The sequence below is a fragment of the Penaeus vannamei genome, chromosome 12 (genome assembly GCF_042767895.1).
Source record: "Penaeus vannamei isolate JL-2024 chromosome 12, ASM4276789v1, whole genome shotgun sequence".
Classification (NCBI taxonomy): Eukaryota; Metazoa; Arthropoda; class Malacostraca; order Decapoda; family Penaeidae; genus Penaeus; species Penaeus vannamei.
The window spans coordinates 41,855,306-41,874,782 of NC_091560.1; positions in this window are offsets into that span (position 1 = coordinate 41,855,306).

The following is a 19,477-nucleotide window of genomic DNA, read 5'->3' on the forward strand; positions in this document are numbered from 1 at the left end:
CCCACCCATCCACCTACCCCCCCGCCCGCCCATCCACCTACCCGGCCGCCCGCCCATCCACCTACCCGCCCACCCACCCACCCACTCACCCACCCACTCACCCATCCCCCTACCCGCCCGCCCGCCCATCCGCCCGCAGGAAGCAGCAACAGCAGCAGCGCAGGCCGACCCTCCCGAGTAAACAAACACGCCCGCATTTATATTCACAACAGTAAACAAGCGACCCCGTAACAGGTGGGAGCAGCCGCCTTGGTACTCCTGCCGCGTCTCGGGGGCGGTGGGCGGCGGTGGTGGGCGCTACGGTCTACGGTGGGCGTGGGCGGGATAGGGAAACGTGGGCGTGCGTGAGTGGATCTGCATGGGTGCGCTATCCCGAGGAGGGATAGGGAGGGGAAGGGAAGGGAGGGGGAGAGGGGAGAGGGGAGGGAGAGGGAGAGGGGTAAGGAGGGGAGGAGAGGGGTAAGGAGGGGAGAGAGGAGACGGGAAATGAAAGTATGATGAAAGAACGGAAGTAGAGACAAGTAAAAAGGTATGGAGTAAAAAAAGGAGAAAACAGTAAACGGGTCTACTAAAGCCACCATGAAATTAAAAATGGAAAATGAATTAAACATGCCACGTGGACTAAATATGAAGAGTGAGTATAGAAATCTGAAGTCAGCATAGCATAGCATAGCATAAAGCACCCCCCACCAAAAAAAGAAAAAATAATAATTACTAAATTTATAAATAAATAAATAAAGGTGTATATATATATAGCTATATATATATATATATATATATATATATATATATATATATATATATATATATATATCATTACTATTATTATTAAAGAAATTTCGAACAAGGACGCAAAGGAACAGAAGAGAACCGAGGCCAAGGGCGATGGGAATGACGTCCTCCTGACGAGTGGAAGTCAGATGAGGTGATGTCAGACGAGTGGGATGAGCAGGAGGACGCCACGGGACTCCATTCTAAACATCTACGGAAAAAAAGAAGACCGCACTTGTTCCCGCCGCAGTCCCCGCGCCTCCCTTCCTCTCGCGACACGCAAAAACGATCGCGGTACAAGAGTGAAGATGGTCATTTGCATAAGACGAAAGGAAAAACGCTTTCTTATCTGATCCTCTCTCTATTCTTCACCTTTCTCTCTCTCTCTCTCTCTCTCCCTCCCCCCCCCCTCTCTCTCTCTCTCTCTCTCTCTCCCTCTCTCTGGGAGTGGAGGGCAGGTCAGAGGCGACAGACAGGTGGAAGAGAGAGGAAGAAAAGGTAAATAGGATAGAACATAAGGGACGAATGGGGATAGAAAGAACAGAGAGAGGAAAGAGGACAACAACACTCGGGCTACATGAGAGGGGAAAGGGCAGAGAAGGGCAGCCAGGGAGAGAGAGAGAGAGAACAAAGCGCGTGTAGGGAGAGGGCAAAGACAGAGCAGAGAGGGCAAGAATGAGAGCGGGGAATAAAGAGAGGAGAAAGCAGGAGGAAGCAGAGATGAGAAAGAATAAAAGAGGAGAAAAGCAGGAGGAAGCAGAGATGAAAAAGAATAAAAGAGAGAGAGAGAGCAGAGGAAGCAGAGATGAGAGAGAGAGAGAGAGAGAGAGAGAGAGAGAGAGAGAGAGAGAGAGAGAGAGAGAGAGAGAGAGAGAGCAGAGGAGGCAGGGATAAAAGAGGGGGGAGAAGGCAAAGACAGGATAGAGAAAGCAAAGATGAGAGAGGAGAACAAAGGCAGGAGAAAGCAGATGAGACAGAGAGACGAGAGAGAATAAAAAAAGAGAGACAGCAGATGAAACAAGGAAAAAAGAGGGGAATGAAAGAGAGGAAAAAGACAAGAGAGGGCAGAAATAAAAGAAAATAAAAAAGGACACAGCAGAGGAGGTAGGGAATGAGCGAAGGGAATAAAAGAGGAGAGAGGAGAGAGGAGAGAGGAGGGAGGAGGGAGGAGAGAGGAGAGAGGAGAGAGGAGAGAGGAGAGAGAGAAGAGAGGAGAGACCGCATGGACGGAGGGGCACAGAGAGAGAGAGAGAGAGAGAGAGAGAGAGAGAGAGAGAGAGAGAGAGAGAGAGAGAGAGAGAGAGAGAGAGAGAGAGAGAGAGAGAGAGAGGAGAGGGAGAGGGGGGGGGGGGGTGGGGGGGCCCGCCACGTCGAGGGCGAACACGCGACAAGAACGCCAGCGAAGCCCCCAGACACGTAAAAAGCCGTTCGCATCTTCAGTGTGACGTCGACAGCCCCCCCCCCCTTCCCCTTCCCTCCCTTCCCCCCCTCCCCCTCTTCTTCCTCCCCCGTGGTAACGCTGCGACGGTGCCAAACGGGAAGTCCCCATGAGTCTCTGTCATGCCGTGACACAACCTATGCCATACCCCTCCCCCTACCCCACCCCACCCTCATTCCCTCCCTCCCTCCCGCCTTCTCTTCCTTTCTGTATCTGTGTCTGTCGGTCACCTCCTTCGTCTCCTCTTCCTCTCCTTCCATCCCTCATTCTATGGCCTCTCTCCTCCTGTTCCGTATCCTCCGCGTCTCCTCGAACCAAATCCTGTAGGAATGCGTATAGATATCCTATACACTCAAACCCTCCCTCCCTCCTCCCTCTCTCCCCCTCCTCTCTCCTCCCTCCCTCCAACCCTCCCCCTCCTCCCTCCCTCCAACCCTCCCCTCCTCCCTCCCTCCAACCCTCCCCCCTCCTCCCTCCCTCCAACCCTCCCCTCCTCCCTCCCTCCAACCCTCCCCCTCCTCCCTCCCTCCAACCCTCCCCCTCCTCCCTCCCTCCAACCCTCCCCCTCCTCCCTCCCTCCAACCCCTCCCCTCCTCCCTCCCTCCAACCCTCCCCCTCCTCCCTCCCTCCAACCCCTCCCCCTCCTCCCTCCCTCCAACCCTCCCCCTCCTCCCTCCCTCCAACCCTCCCCTCCTCCCTCCCTCCAACCCTCCCCCTCCTCCCTCCCTCCAACCCTCCCCCTCCTCCCTCCCTCCAACCCTCCCCCTCCTCCCTCCCTCCAACCCTCCCCCTCCTCCCTCCCTCCAACCCTCCCCCTCCTCCCTCCCTCCAACCCCTCCCCTCCTCCCACCCTCCCTCCCTCCCTCCACCCTCCCTCCTACCCTCCCCCTCCTCTCTCCTCCCTCCCTCCAACCCTCCTCCTCCTCTCTCCTCCCTCCCCCCTCCTCCCTCCCTCCCTCCTTTCCTATCTTCTTTCTTTCTCTCTCTCTTCCTCTCTTTCTTCACAGGATACGCGTAAGAGGAACGTTCACCAAACCTTAAATATGGATTAAAAACAAACCGCCACCGAAAGAGGCAAAGAAAGAGAGAAAAGAAAAAAAAATGGGAGAGAGAACAAACGAGAAAATACAAAAGAGAATGTAATTAAATGTAAAGATCTCATCCACATCCGATAGGCCTATACCACTGACTGACTGAATGAATGACCGACTGAATGAATGAATGAGTGAATGACTGACTGACTGACTGACTGACTGACTGACTGACTGACTGACTGACTGACTGACTGAATGAATGAATGACCGACCGACTGACTGACTGACAATGAATGACCGACCGACTGGCTGGCTGACAGACCGACCGACCGACTGGACCCTCTCTCACGCCATGCCAGACACAACCTCCACGCCCATGCTCACCCGGCGGGGGAAGTGGGCGTGGCGGTCCCATCACCTGCACACTGTCGTCTAAATGCAGATGCCAGGCGTGACTCCGGAGTGACGTCATCGGCGCCCGGAGACTGTCCAGGCAGGAAGCGCTATCTGTTTATGGATGTGCGTACGATCTCGAATGAATGCGTGCGTGTGCGTGTGCGTGTGTGTGTGTGTGTGTGTGTGTGTGTGTGTGTGTGTGCGTGTGCGTGTGCGTGTGCGTGTGCGTGTGCGTGTGCGTGTGCGTGTGTGTGTGTGTGTGTGTGTGTGTGTGTGTGTGTGTGTGCGTGTGCGTGTGCGTGTGCGTGTGCGTGTGCGTGTGTGTTTGTACGTAGTGTATATGAATGTGCATGCGAATATAATAACGAAAGTGAATGCGAAATGCGTATGGTTTGTAGCGTGCGAGTCCGGTGCGAGGGACACTCTCCCCCGTGGCAACCCCCAGGGCCCGGTTCCTCCCCCCCCCCCCGTGGCAAAAGGATCCGAACCTGACCCAAGGAGATCACACGCCCCTCCCCTCCTCCCATTCCCACCCCCTACCAATGCATCCCTCGGACAGGATGTGGTGGCGAAGGAGGGAAGGGGAAGGGGGGGCGGAGGGAGAGGGAAAGGGTGGGGAGGGAGACGGAATACGAGAGAGAGAGAGAGAGAGAGAAGAGGAAGAAGGGGGAGAAGATAAGACCTTTCTCTCCTTCCTTCCTCTCTTAACTATCTCAACTTTCCCTCTCCTTGTATTCCCCGCCTTTATCCCCCCCCCCCCCTTTCTCTCTCTCCTCCCCATCCCGCCCCTCTTTCACAACCCTTTTCCCTCCATTGTTTTCCTCTCCCGATTGTCTCCAGGTGTTGTGCTCTCGCTACTTTCGAAAACCAAAGTGTACATTGTTACTTTAGTCGAGGTGTAGATTGTTACCGAAGATCAAGGTGGGCATCGCTACTTTCTTCGTTAATAGACTTCTTGGCGCTCTCTCTCTCTCTCACACACACACACACACACACACACACACACACACACACACACACACACACACACACACACACACACACACACACACACACACACGCACGCACGCACACACACGCACGCACACACACACACGCACACGCACACGCACACACCCACACATAATAATAATAAAATAAATAAATAATAATAAGTAAATCAAAAATTCTAAATCCTAATTCATGACACACATTATGAAGTTTAAATCTCTATTCTTATTTTGATTAAAAAAATAAATAAATAAAAGTACACGACTAGTTCTTTCCAGCGCCGAGGAGACGCCGGCGCCACGGAACAACCCCGTTTTTCGTACGTGAATAATTACACCTAATTAGACACTTCTTCCAATAACAAGCGTGATAACTATCGCCACAGTACCCTCTTTTCCCTTCACCTCCCAACACCCCCTTCCCCTCCTCTTCCTTCCTTCCTTCCTTCCCTCCCTCCTTCCCTCCACCCTCCTCCTTCCCCTTCCTCCTCCCCTTCTTCCCTCCCCTACCCCCTCCCCCTCCTTCCTCTCCCTCCCTCCTTCCCCTCCCTCCCTTCTTCCCCTTCACCCTCTTCCTTTCTACCTTTCCCCTCTCGCGTAAATAAGCATCTTCTATAAATATTATACTTAACAAAACTTTCTTGAGAGCCATTTACCCATCTATTTACCGGCTGATTAATTTATCTATTTCTGAGGGGGCCTGGATGGGAGGAAGTCGAAGAGGAGAAGAGGAAGACGAAGAGAAGAACAAGAGGAAGAACAAGAGAAGAACAGAGGAAGAACAAGAAGAAAAAAACTTACGTCAAGCATTACTAAAATCAGGCCGCCCATCCCCCCCCACCCACAAACACACCCAAACACCCATCACCTACCTTTCCAAACCCCTTCCTATTTACCCTTCCTCCCTCCCTCCCCTCTCTTTCCCTCCCCATCAACTCTCCTCTCTCTCCTCCCCCTCTTTCCCACTCTTCCTTCCTCCTCCCTCCCTCTCTCTCCTCTTCTCCTCCATCTCCTCTCTCCCCTCCCTCTCTCCTTCCTCTCCTATTCTCCCCTCCCTTTCCCTCCCCACCTCCTCTCTCCTCCCCCTCCCCTCCGCCCCCCTCCCTTCCCCCCACCGCCCACACCAATTTCTTATCTCACCGCAGAGACCAAAACCAGCCTTCTTGGCACGGGACACTTCTCCCCCCCTTCCCCCCTCCCCTACCTCCTCCTCCTTTTCTTCTTCCTTCTTCGTCCTTTCCTTCCTTCTCCTTTTCCTTTTACTTCGCCTTCTCCTCCTCTTCCTTCTCCTTCCTCCTTTTTCTTCTCCTCCCTTCCTTCCTTCTTCCTACTTTCTCCCTCCTCCTCTTCCTTCTTTCTTCCTTCTCTTCCTTCTCCTCCCGCCTCCTCCTCCTCCCTCCCGTCTTTCGCGAATGACTCAACAGACGAAGGGGGGAAATAAGAGAAACAAAAAAACGCAAACGGGAAATGCAGACCCGAGGCTATGCATTTGCAGCCACGAACATACGCACACACACACACACACACACACGCACACACACGCACTTTCGCAAAAATACGTTCACAAACACAAGTAATCGTAGTGGAGAATCATTTTTTCTCTCTTTTTTTGCGCAGATAACAATGAAGACCACAACAATTGGAGCGAATAGGCGTCATAAAATCATTGCAACGAGTCTTCCTAAACCCCCCCTCTTTCCCCTCCCCCTTCCCCCTACCCTTCTATCCAACCCCATCCCCCTCCTTCCCTTCACCCCACATCACCCTCCTCGACTCTCTATCCACCCCTATTCCCCTCCCCTCCTCCCTCCTTCTATCCAACCCCATCCCCCTCCTTCCCTTCACCCCCACCACTCTCTATACACTCCATATTCCCCTCCTTCCTTTCAACCCCACATCTCCCCCCTCCTCTCTATCCACCCCTATTCCCCTCCCCTCCTCCCCCTTCTATCCAACCCCATTCCCCTCCTTCCCTTCAACCGCACATCTCCCTATACACTCCATATTCCCCCCCCACCTCTCTACCCCCCCCTATTCCCTCCCCCACCTCTCTACCCCCCCCCCTATTCCCCTCCCCCCAACCCATGGCAGACGCATGACCCCTTCCGGCTTCTGCCTCACTTTCCCCTCTTCCTCTGAACTCTCGCTCCCCTCTCTAGGGTAGGGTAGGGTAGGGTAGGGTAGGGTAGGGTAGGGTAGGGTAGGGTAGGGTAGGGAAGGGAAGGGGAGAGGATCGCAAGGGAGGGGGAAAGGAGGGAGTGAAGGGGAGAGGATCGCAGGGGAGGGGGAAGGGGGAGGGCGGGAGAGGGGAGGGTAAAGTAACGTAAGGTAGAGTAGGACAGAGTAAGGTAGGATAGGGTAGGATAGGGTTGAGTAGAGTAAGGTAAGATAGGATAGGATAACGTAGGGAGAGGGAGAGGGAGAGGGAGAGAGAAGAGAAAAAGAGAAGAAAGAAGACAGAAAGAGAGAAAGACAGAAAGAGAGAAAAAGAGAGAGAAGACATAAAGAAAGAGAGAAAACGAAAAACAGAAAAGCAGACACAGAGAAAGAAAGCCAGTCCGCTCCCCTCTCTATACTGGCACGTCCCTTCCCCCCCCCCCCTCCTCTACTCCCCAGGCCTTCCTCACCCCTCTCTCCCCTCCCTCTCCCTCTCCTTCCTCTCCCCCAGCCTTCCTCCCTCTCCTCTCTCCTCTCCCCCAGCCTTCCTCCCCCCCCCTCTCCCCAGCCTTCCTCTCCTCCCTCTCCTCCCCCCCTCCCCCCTTGCCACCTGTCACCGGAATGACAGCTCTCAACATTCTCCAGTTCATTCCCAGCATCCCCCTACCCCTCCCCCTCCCCGTACCCCCTTAGTCACACATTGATATAGAATCCACTCTAAAAAAAAAAATGGCGAAATTTCTCATCCTTGTAACTAATATCAACAAAAAAAACTTTCATTTACTTCCATTTTAGACCAATAGATCAATGCGCTTTATCCTTGGTATATAAAATTCCTTTATTTTTCTTTTATCATCACCGTCCCTGGCGCTTCTCAAACGGTTCTCGGGAATTTGAATGATTTTGTTATACTTACTATTTACAATTTTTTTTTTACCACAAGATAGATAAATATTCAACCTTCACTGTCCTTTGCTTCTCCTTAAATCCTCTACCTCAAACGAGAGAGACGAGAGACGAGAGACGAGAGACGAGAGACGAGAGACGAGAGACAGAGAGACAGAGAGACAGAGAGATAGAGAGATAGAGAGATAGAGAGATAGAGAGATAGAGAGATAGAGAGATAGATAGAGAGATAGAGAGATAGAGAGATAGAGAGATAGAGAGATAGAGAGATAGAGAGATAGAGAGATATAGAGATAGAGATAGAGATAGAGATAGAGATAGAGATATATAGATAGAGAGAGAGAGAGAGAGAGAGAGAGAAAAGATACCCCCGCCAAATACCATACCAACCCAATATCCCCCTCCCCCCATCAAAAAAAAAAAATCCCCAAAACAGCCTTCAAAACCGAAACAAAAATATGACATCCATCTCTCCTACACGACCTGCTCCTCCTCCTCCTCAAGGCAACCCGGATCTAACGAGCAGCACATTTGAAATCGGCCGAGTGTCTGCCGCCCGCCGCCCCTCTGCCAGGCGTAGGATGCGCGGCCGCTCACACTTTTCGAAGGAGAGGCTCAGAGGGGAAAAAATATATGAGGTCCTATTCCTTCAATTCGTGTGAAAGATGTCTAAAAAATAGTGAGAAAGGGATATGGATAGATAAATATTAAAAATAGAGGTAAATAGATACGCAGACTGACAGATAAACAGATAAGACATATAAAACAGATACAGCCACACATATAAACTAACTGACCGACTGACTGACACACAGACTGACTAACTCACTGACTGACACAAGCAGACAGACAGACACAGACACACAGACAGACTGACTAACAGACACCGACGAAACCTCAAAAGTCCTTGATGCGCTGACCCTCGGCCGGAGGAGCGAAGGAGCGCCCTGCACGACGCCTGTGACGGTTGGGTGGGCGTGGAGGAGGAAGAGGAGGGGGAGGGGGGCAGGCGACCAGTGTCAACGTTAGAGGGATAAGGAGGGGGGAGGGAGACAGGGAGTGACCCTCCCCTTTACTCTCCCTGCCTGCCCCTCTCTCTTCTCTTCTCTTTTCTCTTCTCTCTCTCTTTCCTCTCTCTCTCTCCTCTCCCCTCCCCTCCTCACCCAATCCCCCTTTCTTTCCCTCTCCCCCCCTCCTTCCCACCACTCACTCCCTTTCCCTCTCCCACCTTTCCCTTTCCCTCTCCCCTCCTCCTCCCTCTCCCCTCCTCTCCACCCCCTCTGCTGCGACCACCTGCTTTAAACGAACTCTTTAACGCTAGTACTCCACTCGCCCGCCAACACATACTACCGTCTCTTTGGCTCAATGTACCAAATAAATCATATAATAACTGGTTTCCTCGTGTAAAATACATCACAAAACTGTTGGCTCCGTGAAGAAAATTATACAATTATGGACGTCGTGTGGAAAACAAAATATAAAATAATTGGCTTCCGTGTGTAAAATACGTCATAAACTATTGGCTTGTGTGTACAAAATAAATAATAAAATAACTGGTTTCTTCTGCGTATAAAACGAATCATAAAATCATTTACTTTTATGTACAAAAATCCTAGAATCAATGGCTTCTTATAAACATAAATCAAATCAAGATCATTGGCTTCTATAAACAAAATAAATGAATGATCATCTGGTTCAATAGATCACAATATCACACCACATAAAATAAATTGTAAAAAAAAAATACTTGGCTATGAAATAAATCACACTATAGTTTAGTTGTTCGCATGAATAAACACAACCAGTAAAATATATCGCAAAACTGTTGTGAATAAACCGGCCTGGCTTCGACTTTGGCTTCGGCTTCATATAATCGTCTCATTTTCAGCTTACTGATGTGATCAAAATAATAAATATAATAATAAACGGTAAAATTAATAACAGCTTAGGATGATAATAATAATAGTTATAACAATAACATTCCTAATAATAATCAAAATAAAAATAGTAATTATAATAGCAATAGTAATAACCATAATAACAAATATGACGATGACGATAACTAACAATAATTAAGAGTAATAATAATAACAACAACAATAGTCAATTACAGCAACAACAATAAATCAACATACCAACAACTGCCAATTACAACAGCAGCAAATCATCATCATCATCCTCATTACGCCCCCCCCCTCCCCCCTGGCCCACACCTCCCCCGGGGTACAAGCGCCCCCCCCCCCCCGCGAGAGAGTGAGTCCGAATCGACCCCATGTGCGATCGATCCCTTAATTAACGAAATCCCACGCGTTAAAGACCAACTGGCTACTACGGCCGGGTTTGAATGGCGTGGTCGGTGGTTACACTTGGTGAATGACGTCATGGGTGGATCTCTTTTTCTCTTTTCTTTTTTTCTTTTTTCTCTTCCATTTTCGTTTGGTGTGTGTGTGTGTGTGTGTGTGTGTGTGTGTGTGTGTGTGTGTGTGTGTGTGTGTGTGTGTGTGTGTGTGTGTGTGTGTGTGCGTGCGCCTGTGTGTGTGTGCCTGCGTGTGTGTCTCTCTCTCTCTCTCTCTCTCTCTCTCTCTCTCTCTCTCTCTCTCTCTCTCTCTCTCTCTCTCTCTCTCTCTCTCTCTCTCTCTCTCTCTCTCTTTCTCTGGCTGTGTCTCTGCCTGTCTCTCCTTCCCCTCTTCGTCTAGTCTCCCTCCCCTCCCATTTTTCCTTCCTTCCTTCCTTTCTTTACCCCCTCCTCTCCCTCCTCTCCTCCTCCTCCTCCTCCACCTCCCCTCCCCACCTGCTTTTCTCCGTCCCCCCTCCACCTCCCCTCTATCCGTAGAGGGTGCATTTAAAAACGACCCTAAAAGTAGTTTCTGGGTCGATGCAGCAATTACATGAGTCATGCAGGTGGTCGGTCTTCCTCGTCATGACAAATCCCCAGCGAGGAAGTGGAGGAAGAAGAGGAGGAAGAGGAGGAAGAGGTGGAGGAAGGAAGGAAGAAGTGGAGGAGGGGATAGAAGAAGGAAGGGGTAGGAGGAGGAAGAGGAGGTGGAGGAGGAAGGAAGTGGAGGAAGGGGGTAAAAGAAGGAAAGGGTAGGAGGAGGAGGTGGAGGAGGAGGAGGTAGGAAGAGGTGGGTGGAGGAGGGGAAAGGGAAGGAAAAGGAGGAAGGAAGAGGTGGAGGAGGGGAAAAGGAAGAGGAGGAGGAAGAGACGGGTTTGGAGGAGGGGAAAAGGGGGGCGGGGGTAGAGGAAGGAAGAGGTAGAGGAGCAGGGGGGAAGGGGAGGAGGAGGAGGGGAAATGGGATGAAGAAGGAGGAGAAAAGAGAGGAAAGAAGAGGTGGAGGACGAGGAGAAAGGGGAGGAGGAAGGAAAAGGTGGAAGAGGTGGAGGAGAAAAGGGGTGGGGGAGGAGGAAGGAAGAGGTGGAGAAGGAGGGGAAAGGGATAAAAGAGGAACTAAAATTATTTTTTTAGCTTCTTTAGAACCATTGCCTAATACCAACACAATAAATCCCAAACCATATAAATAGATATAATTTAGACAGACAAGCAAATAAACACGGTGCTCAAAGAATTAAACAAAAACAACCACCACCAAATCAAAATTCAAGACAAAACAACAAACAACCAAATCAAAACAAGACAAAAGAAAAAGAGATACAAATCAAATTTAAAAAAAAAAATCAAAATTCAAGCCAAAAACAACAACCAACCACCTCAAACCAAACAAAATAAATAAATGAACAAATAAAATACATAAAAAAATAAATAAACCAAACAAAACCGACCATTCACCATGCATTGCCACAGCAGCCCGAGACATGCACACTGCACACCGCGCGTTGCACACACACCCCCCCCCCCGGAGGCCAGGCGGCGCTACCGAATCGAGCCCCTTCTCCTCCCCGTTGCATTCCCGATTGCAAAACGGTGATGAAATAAACTGATAAGGGCGCCAGGTGATGCAGGTTGAAAGGGGGGGGAGGGAGGGGATAGGGGAGGTTGAAGGGGGGGGATGATAGGGGAGGTTGAAGGGGGGGGGGTGATAGGGGAGGTTGAAGGGGGTGAGGGGAGGGGTGGTGAGGGGTGATAGGGGAGGGGAAAGGGAGGAGGGGTTGGGGTGATAGGGGAGGGGGAAGGGAGGAGGGTGGGGGTGATTGGGGAGGGGAAGGGAGGAGGGGGGAGGGAGGAGGGTAGGGGTGATTGGGGAGGGGAAGGGAGGAGGGGTGGGGGTGATAGGGGAGGGAGGAGGGTGGGGGTGATTGGGGAGGGGGAAGGGAGGAGGGGTGAGAGGGTAGGAGGAGGCTGAAAAGGGGGGAAATTAAGGGGGGGAGGGGAGGTTGAGTAAGGTGAGGGGTGAAGGGGAGGGAAATTGGAGAGGAGGGGAGGGGGGGCGAAGGAAAGAGTTTGAAGGGAGAGGGAGAGGGGAGGTTGAAGAGGGGGGGAGAGGGGGGGGTCATTATTCAATTTCGTGAAGAATGAGAAGAAGAAATAATATCGACTGTCGGGTCTTTTTCTTCAAGTACCTATTACATACCGTTGAGTCACTTATGATGGGATCGTGAATGTTTATGCGCGTGTGCCTGCGTATGTGAGGGAGGGAGGGAGAGGGAGTGTGTGTGTGTGTGTGTGTGTGTGTGTGTGTGTGCATTTGTGTGTGTGTGTATGCACATGTGTGTGTGTGTGTGTGTGTGTGTGTGTGTGTGTGTGTGTGCATGTGTGTGTATGCATGTGTGTGTATGCATGTGTGTGTATGCATGTGTGTGTATGCATGTGTGTGTATGCATGTGTGTGTATGCATGTGCGCGCGCGTGTGTATGTGTAAGTGTGTGTATGTGTGTGCGTGTGTATGTGTAAGTGTGTGTATGTGTGTGCGTGTGTATGTATGCATGTGTATGTGTGCATGTGTATGTGTGCATGTGTATGTGTGTACATGTGTGTGTACATGTGTGTGCATGTATGTGTGCATATATGTGTGTGTGCCTGTATGTGTGCATTGTGTACATGTGTGTGTGTACATGTGTGTATGTGCATGTGCATGTGTGTATGTGTGCATGCGTGCATACATGTGTATGCACGTGTATGTATGTGTATGTATGTGCATGTGTGTGTTTTTTCCACATACAAAACACACAACCTCCGCCTCCCCATCGCCTCCCATCCAGCCCCTTTCTCCCATTCTGCAACCGTTAATAAACCACAAAAAAAAGAGAAATCGCAAACCGTCCATTGTATTGCCATCCCGCTAACCTCGAAATAAAACGGAAACAGAGACCGCCCTCAATAACCCCCCCCACCCCCACCCTTCCCGCCCACCACCCTTCCCGCCCTTCCAACCCCATACAAGTCCTTTCAAATGAATAATAAAAATGACAATACTTTACTAACAAAAAATTATTAATAATAAAATAAAAATAATAATAAAATTATTTTACTTTTTTTTTTTCTTAAGTAGACTTGCCTTGACTTGGCTTGGCTTGAACGTCAAATTGAACCGAATCGGATATGTCCTTAATCAAAGAAATGACTGGTTGGTGGGATGGTTGGTAGGGAGGGAGGGAGGGAGGGAGGGAGGGAGGGAGGGAGGGAGGAAGGAAGGAAGGAAGGAAGGAAGGAAGGAAGGAAGGAAGGAAAGGGAGGAAGATAGTGAAGAAGGGAGGAAGGGAGAAGGGAAGGAGGGGGGAGGTAGGTATATAGGTAGGTAGGTAGGTAGGTAGGTAGGTAGGTAGGTAGGTAGGTAGGTAGGTAGGTAGGTAGGTAGGTAGGTAGGTAGGTAGGTAGGTAGGTAGGTAGGGAGGGAGGGAGGGAGGGAGGGAGGTGGGCATATAGGGAGAGAGGGAGGGAGGTAAGGCTAGGGGAGTTGCTGAAGTGCGATTCTAAGGCCTCACGTTGAGATTCTAAGGTGAAGTTCCCCCAGGATTCGCCAGCCCCCCCCCCCCCCCCCCGCGCACGATGCCTGGCACCGCAAAACCGAGAGCCATCCCTCCCCCTGACCCCTCCACATCCCATCCCTTCCCGTCACTGCCAGCACTGCCCTTATTATCCTTTCGTTACAAATTCGCCGCGATCTCTCCTCTTTCGAAATAACCCGCTTAGCTAGCACCACTTGACTCCCCAAGCCCTCATTTCGGGAACACTTACACCCCCACTTATCTACACAGGCCTTCCCCACTCCCTCCCCCCCCTCCCCCTACCCATCCCCACCACCTCACTTCATCCTTAAATCCACCTCAAAAAAATCCCCAAAACAAATCGCCTTGGAGCTGCTCTCTTTCCACACCGCTCGCGAGATGTTCTCATGGTAACGCGCCCCTACTTGGTATCAACCCCACCCCCCTCCCCCCGCCACACCTACCACACCACGGCACTCTTACACCCGTAAACACACTCTTAAACAGTAGTCACTCTCACTTCCTCCGTCCTTTCTTGCCTGGGCCATCAGGGCGTCGCCATCTTCACTCTACCACAGAACCAGTGTCGATGTGTATGTGGGTCGGGTCCTCGCCCCAACACCTGTTCTGCGCAGGTGTTGTCTCCGCGGCCGTCACAGATGTGGCCGACGGTGGAAGGCTTCGGGGGGAGCGTGGGAAACCTCGTCGCTCCTCCTGCCTGGCCGCCCGTCACTCATCTCCCGGGCTATGACGCAACACTCGCCGCTCTTATGGGCCTTCGCCGTAACGCAAGGGCCAGCGGATACGACTGGCCGGGGAGGCTGACGGAGGGACGTGACCTCCCATGGCCGCCGCCGTCGCCGTCACCATCGACACATTTCCACTTTCAACCCACGTCTTAGGTCATGCAGTACGCCCGCCCGCCCGCCCGCCCGCCGCCCGCGAGCCGCTGTTTCCCTCGCTCGTTCCCTCCTGCCCTCCCGGCGCCGCTCGCCCGGCCACTGCTGCCTTCGCCTTGCCACTTTTCCCCGTTCGGAGGGAAAATGCAAGCATCCCTGGCAGCCTCCCGGGGTCGTCACACACTGTCACACTCGGCCTCGTCCCTGAGGCCGCCCCATACGCTCCGTTACGCCTCCTGTGGCCATCTGGGACCCCGGGTTCATTCACAAAGTGGCCGATGGCGGTTCGCACCTCCCCACTCGGGGCTCGGTCGCCGCCGCACTCTCACTCGCCTCAATGCTGGCCCTTGGCCCACGGGGGCCGACACATGGGCGCTGCGGCAGCCACAAGGCACATATAAGGGGTATTCACTGCCCTACACCCACGGCGGGCCCTGACGTACGTCCAGGCCCGCTTTCAGAGGCTGCTGCTGCTTCTGCTGTCAGCGAACACCGTTTCCTTGCCACACTCGCACTCGCACAGGCTCGGGGGGGCCTCGCACGCCCCCTCGGCCGAAGGCAGCACCAACGCCTTGCCGACGGGGAAATCGTCACGTCAGACGAGACGGAAACGCACCAGCGAAGGATATATATCCCGAGCAAACAGCAGAGGTGACGGTAGGTCCCAACTGGTGGCGGTGAGCGTGGTACTGTGGGACGGCGGGGGGAGTGTGCGCGCCGGGACGCGGTCGCCAGCTAGTCCGCTCCTGGAGACGCTTTTACACGCGACTTCGGGGTCGTAACAGCTGCGATGGCACACGCCCCCGGCTGCAGACGGACCCATAGAGCTCGGAGGACGCCTCAGCAACCTCCAGGCCTTCTCGCCGTGGCGTCAAGAGCGACTCAAGATGACCAGCAGGGTTGCCTGTTGTCGGCGAGTGCAGGCGGCACAACCCAGCCGCTCACACACTCACACACGCGCGTCCTGATCGATAATACGTACCCTCGCCTACCCTCCTTTCTCTCTACTTACCTTTCCCTCTTCCTTCCCTCTGTTTCCCCTTCCCTCTCCCACGACCTTTCCCATCGTAGGTCCCTTCCTCGTGGGTTTAAATGCCGATTTCTTGCTGGAAATGCCGCCCAGCTTCCATCTTGGTTTCCCGCCCCGCTTGTCACTTCTTCCTCCCGCCGCTGCCTCCGTTTCCTTATCTTGTGCTCCCTCTATTCCTCTCCTTTACGCCGTCTTCCACGCTGCTCTCTTCCCATTCCCCTTTTCCTCCAAGACACGTGGATAGTCTTATTATCTTCTATTTCCCCCCTCATTCTACATTTCCTGTTCCTCATTCCTCCTCCTCTCCCCTCTTTGCCTTCTTGTTTCCCCTCCCCCTTCCCCCCCACACATACGCTCACTATTGCCAGCACAAGGACAGCATTGCAACACCTAGCCAGAAGCAGCCGGGGTACATCATGCAATCATGCAGACGACCAGCATCCACACCACGCACAACCACACAAAACCACACACACACACACACACACACACGCACACGCACACGCAACCGCACACGCACACACACACACACAAACACACACACACACACAGACCAAGACCAACACTCGTTATGTGTATCATCGTATCATCTATAGGCTTACGTACACCTATTTTAATACTAAATCTCCACTACGCTTCGATAACGTGGACATCAGAACCAACACACGACCCTTCACGACCCAAGAAAAAAAATTACCTGTCACCACACTTCATCCTCATTACAAACCCGCTTCTTACACCCCCCCCAAAAAAAAAGAATAATAATAAATAAGAAAAATCAAATTAAAAAATAAGAAATAAAAAAAAACTAAAAATAAAAATCAAACAAATAAAAAAGAAGAAAAATGAAATAAAGTACACTACTCATCACCTAGAGTATAAATTACACTCATTCATCATCATCTTAAAAGACTCACCCATTCATCTAGCTGATTGACAGGCCCGGTTTTTTTTTATCAAATCATCTCTTTAATTCGGCATCCATAACCCTTTTTTTCGGTTTACAATCTGTTCACAACAAAAGCGTGGAATACAACAGTCATCGCGGACGTATACGTTTACAACAACAACAACAACAACAACAGCAACAACAACAACGATGCTTTTTACTATTGACCAGGAGAGTAAACGGAGAGGGAGGAACTGGAATTGTGTTGGAGATGGTGATGGAGTCGAGTTGTTGGTGATGGAGCTCAGGTGTTGGGGATGGAGCTCAGGTGTTGGGGATGGAGCTCAGGTGTTGGGGATGGAGCTCAGGTGTTGGGGATGGAGCTCAGGTGTTGGGGATGGAGCTCAGGTGTTGGGGATGGAGCTCAGGTGTTGGGGATGGAGCTCAGGTGGTGGGGATGGAGCTCAGGTGGTGGGGATGGAGCTCAGGTGGTGGGGATGGAGCTCAGGTGGTGGGGATGGAGCTCAGGTGTTGGGGATGGAGCTCAGGTGTTGGGGATGGAGCTCAGGTGTTGGGGATGGAGCTCAGGTGTTGGGGATGGAGCTCAGGTGTTGGGGATGGAGCTCAGGTGTTGGGGATGGAGCTCAGGTGTTGGGGATGGAGCTCAGGTGTTGGGGATGGAGCTCAGGTGTTGGGGATGGAGCCCAGGTGTTGGGGATGGAGCCCAGGTGTTGGGGATGGAGCTCAGGTGTTGGGGATGGAGCTCAGGTGTTGGGGATGGAGCTCAGGTGTTGGGGATGGAGCTCAGGTGTTGGGGATGGAGCTCAGGTGTTGGGGATGGAGCTCAGGTGTTGGGGATGGAGCTCAGATGATGGGGATGGAGCTCAGGTGATGGGGGTGGAGCCCAGGTGTTGGGGGTGGAGCCCAGGTGTTGGGGGTGGAGCCCAGGTGTTGGGAATGGAGCTCAGGTGTTGGGGATGGAGCTCAGGTGTTGGGAATGGAGCTCAGGTGTTGGGAATGGAGCTCAGGTGTTGGGGATGGAGCTCAGGTGTTGGGGATGGAGCCCAGGTGTTGGGGGTGGAGCTCAGGTGTTGGGGGTGGAGCTCAGGTGTTGGGGATGGAGCCCAGGTGTTGGGGATGGAGCCCAGGTGTTGGGGATGGAGCCCAGGTGTTGGGGATGGAGCCCAGGTGTTGGGGATGGAGCCCAGGTGTTGGGGATGGAGCCCAGGTGTTGGGGATGGAGCCCAGGTGTTGGGGATGGAGCCCAGGTGTTGGGGATGGAGCCCAGGTGTTGGGGATGGAGCCCAGGTGTTGGGGATGGAGCCCAGGTGTTGGGGATGGAGCCCAGGTGTTGGGGATGGAGCCCAGGTGTTGGGGATGGAGCCCAGGTGTTGGGGATGGAGCCCAGGTGTTGGGGATGGAGCCCAGGTGTTGGGGATGGAGCCCAGGTGTTGGGGATGGAGCCCAGGTGTTGGGGATGGAGCTCAGGTGTTGGGGATGGAGCCCAGGTGTTGGGGATGGAGCCCAGGTGTTGGGGATGGAGCCCAGGTGTTGGGGATGGAGCCCAGGTGTTGGGGATGGAGCCCAGGTGTTGGGGATGGAGCCCAGGTGTTGGGGATGGAGCCCAGGTGTTGGGGATGGAGCCCAGGTGTTGGGGATGGAGCCCAGGTGTTGGGGATGGAGCTCAGGTGTTGGGGATGGAGCCCAGGTGTTGGGGATGGAGCCCAGGTGTTGGGGATGGAGCCCAGGTGTTGGGGATGGAGCCCAGGTGTTGGGGATGGAGCCCAGGTGTTGGGGATGGAGCCCAGGTGTTGGGGATGGAGCCCAGGTGTTGGGGATGGAGCTCAGGTGTTGGGGATGGAGCTCAGGTGTTGGGGATGGAGCCCAGGTGTTGGGGATGGAGCCCAGGTGTTGGGGATGGAGCCCAGGTGTTGGGGATGGAGCTCAGGTGTTGGGGATGGAGCTCAGGTGTTGGGGATGGAGCCCAGGTGTTGGGGATGGAGCTCAGGTGTTGGGGATGGAGCTGAACAAGACAGGAGGAGGAGGAGGAGGAGGAGGAGGAGGAGGAGGAGGAGGAGGAGAACGAGGAGGAGAAGAAGAAGAAGAAGAAGAAGACGAAGAGGAGGAGGGACAGGGAGAAGGAATAGGAGCAGGAAATGAGGAGCAGCAGCAGGAGGAGAAGAAGAAGAGGAGGATCAGGAACAAGAGAAGAAGAAGAGAAAGAGAAAAATAACGAAGAGGACACGGAGGAACGGAGGAGAATGGGGTAGGTCCTCACACGGCCATCCCTCACCATCGCTCATAACCCATCTTCGCGTAAAATTAATTTCCGAACAGGCGAGCGCCGGCAGCGTTCACTTTTAAACCTCCGGCGGGAATGTGCGGCGGCGGCTGGATGGGACCGCCCGCAGCCCAGTGAATAATGATACAAAAAAATAAAAATAAAAAAGGAACGTCAGTCTTGCTATTACTAAGAACCTAATTTCGGAATAATGATAAAAAAATTAAAAAAAGGAACGTCGATCTTGCTATGACTAAGAACCTAATTTCGGTTTGCCAAATATAGAAATGGTTTGTGGATATGTAGGAGTTGGTAGACAAATATGGAGAAAATTCACAGATACAAGAACATATACAAACACATACGAACAACCACACGCACGCACGTACACATGCAGACACACACACACACAAACACACACAGACATACGGAGACACACACAAAACACACGCACACACACACACACATACGCAGACACACACATACGCAGACACACACATACGCAGACACACACAACACACGCACACACACACACATACGCAGACACACACAACACACGCACACACACACACATATATATACACAAACACACACGGCCATGCACGCACACATACACACAGTGTCCTTGTGTTGCCAAACAAGGCGTGTTTATTAACCCCACTGTTGCCAGAACCCAGTGCCAGCCGACCCCCAATGTTATAAAACTCACTGTCGGTTTGCCTTTTGCCTTAGCAGACTCCGCACGCTACTTGACACACTATTACCACACCTGGAGAGCCCGCCCGCCAGTGTTACCAGATCGAG